This window comes from Oratosquilla oratoria, chromosome 4 (assembly GCF_046742065.1).
Source record: "Oratosquilla oratoria isolate Oo_2021 chromosome 4, ASM4674206v1, whole genome shotgun sequence".
Lineage (NCBI taxonomy): Eukaryota > Metazoa > Arthropoda > Malacostraca > Stomatopoda > Squillidae > Oratosquilla > Oratosquilla oratoria.
Genome location: NC_134780.1, coordinates 6,597,697 through 6,600,196, shown reverse-complemented (window position 1 = coordinate 6,600,196; position 2,500 = coordinate 6,597,697). Strand labels below are relative to the sequence as shown.

The window sequence follows — 2,500 nt, the reverse complement described above, 5'->3', positions numbered from 1 at the left end:
AACATTCCTTGTACACTTCGCTTACCCACACAACCTTAATTAAATGCATTAAGCCACTGCAGTGAGACACAAAGGTTATATCAACGTCAGCCCCAGGTAGAGACGAATATTATGAAATACTGAGCGCCTAAAAGAGCAACAAGAGGCAAACACCGGGCAGTTAATATCGAGACGGCTTTTTAATATGACGTTGCCTGAAGCGACATGATCAAGTACCGAGTACTTGAACTAATATAATTTCAAGGACCACGTGAGTGAACCCAAAGATAAAACTAAGCGACCTTAATGAAATATTTGGCACATCAAATGCAAGTGAGAGTCTGACATTTAATTTCTAAAGTGAACACTTAATTTCATGCTTTTAGAAGTTATAGTTGATTACCATTCTTTAATTACCCTTCCTTACCCAAAATTTGCTTACAAGGATAGTCCGGTGGCTATGCAGTGAAAAATGAAAACTAAACACTTTTACTTTCGGTTATGATATGTATATAGTACCACTCACTTCCTGCATTACGTATACCATGACAGACCACAGGATTGCCGCGCGGCCCACCTGATTGAGCGATATAGATGACGTGACACGGAAGCGGATTGCATGGTCGACTCCATGAACACACACAACCACTATTGAACCGTGAGCCACCTTTCTCGACTCTGTTGAACCCAACTGCAATACCAGCGCACCCAAGCAAATTTCGACTTTGCCAAGGTGCCAAGACAAGAGGGAAGGAGGAGGGTGAAGGGGAGTGGAATATATAGGACATGGAATGGGTGGGAGTGGTTTCTATGCATTTTTCTTTTTGGCCACCCCCCCGTGTATGTACACACATGAAAGATAACAGGAAGATCGGTGGCAAAGGATTATCATTACTTCTATTGTTAATTCTGTGTTAATGAATTACAATGTGTATCTTGCCTTAACCCCGCAACTCGTAACAGAAATCTTTACCTAAACTTTAAATATATCTGTGCTTTTCCAACATCCATTTTGGATGAGGAAGTCAAATATGAATATATATCACCCCTGCATCTAAGAACCTAAGGTACTCAGCAATATTACTTGCTTTTAGTGTGAATGTCCATTACGTAATAGCAGAGCTGGGCGCGTTACCGCCGAACAGATAGTGCGTTACCGCCGGACAGGCAGTGCGTTACCGAAAAATCTGGGGTGCATTTCCGTCAATGCGTTACCGATTTTAATTTCCTTAGAGCGTTCCGCGCTACTGCGTTTGTGTATATGAATATATACATTCACAATATGTATACACAGATTTCTCGGTAACGCACTACCTGTCCAGCGATAACGCGCCCAGCTCTGCACAATAGACCGGATTTGCAATCTCCAGCAGTTCCTAACACTCCCATCCTCAGCAGAACACTAAGGCCCTATTCACACTAGCGGTTTGAATCGCGCGGAAACCGCGGCGGTATCGCATGGTCAAGGAAAAACTACGCGGTTGTGGTTGAACGTCTCCATCGGCTTACATTGTAACTGAACCGCCGCGGTTCAAACCGCTAGTGTGAACGGGGCACTAAGACCCACAGGATTGGTTGTAGTTAACGACAAAGGATGTTTGATCAGGAAGGAGGAAACCAAGATGGCGACACCAAATAGATGGATGGATAGATAGATAGATAGATAGATAGATAGATAGATATACATATACATGTATGTTTGTTTGTGTGTGTGTGTGTGTGTGTGTGTGTGTGTGTGTGTGTGTGTGTGTGTGTGTGTGTGTGTGTGTGTGTGTGTGTGTGTGTGTGTGTGTGTGTGAGAGAGAGAGGGAGTGTGTGTGTGTGTGTGTGTGTGTGTGTGTGTGTGTGTGTGTGTGTGTGTGTGTGTGTGTGTGTGTGTGTGTGTGTGTGTGTGTGTGTGTGTGTGTGTGTGTGTGTGTGTGTGTGTGTGTGTGTGTGTGTGTGTGTGTGTGTGTGTGTGTGTGTGTGTGTGTGTGTGTGTGTGTGTGTGTGTGTGTGTGTGTGTGTGTGTGTGTGTGTGTGTGTGTGGTTATGCGTGTGTGTGTAAGCGTGTGCATGTATACGTATGGAACGTGTCAGAAAGGCGCATTTGATAAAGTGGACCCTTATGCTGACCTTTTGCTTTTATCAGACGTTCCCCAAAGAATACTTTATGAGTCATGACATTCACTTTTCGCAGTCAGTTGACCTTTGCATCTCGTCGACTTATGTCTTGCTGTTCAGGAAATCGTTATTTGCGTTCCTGATTTCAAGCAATGTTTAATGAAATGAATACCACTGTTGGTGAATTTACGAACTCTTGTGTAAGTAAAGTTATTCAGGTCGGGATTGGTTCCAATCAGACAGGAGACAAGAATTTAAGTGGCAACTAAAGTCGACCTACTCACTCGAAAGGGAAGAAATGTTTTCAGCGGAACTACTGGGTCATTTCATGTATGTCATCATTCTAGACGTTATATGAGATGAGCCTTTATTGAAATTACAATTTCAAGCTTTCCGAAACTTTTTCAAAAACAATGAC

General features: G+C 43.1%; 1 protein-coding gene across 1 annotated transcript in view; it reads right to left on the bottom strand.

Annotated features, from left to right (window-relative positions):
* The window catches only part of LOC143024270 (methyltransferase-like protein 27), a 31,381-nt gene that overhangs the window by 17,498 nt on the left and 11,383 nt on the right, over window positions 1-2,500 (bottom strand). The window lies entirely within an intron of this gene.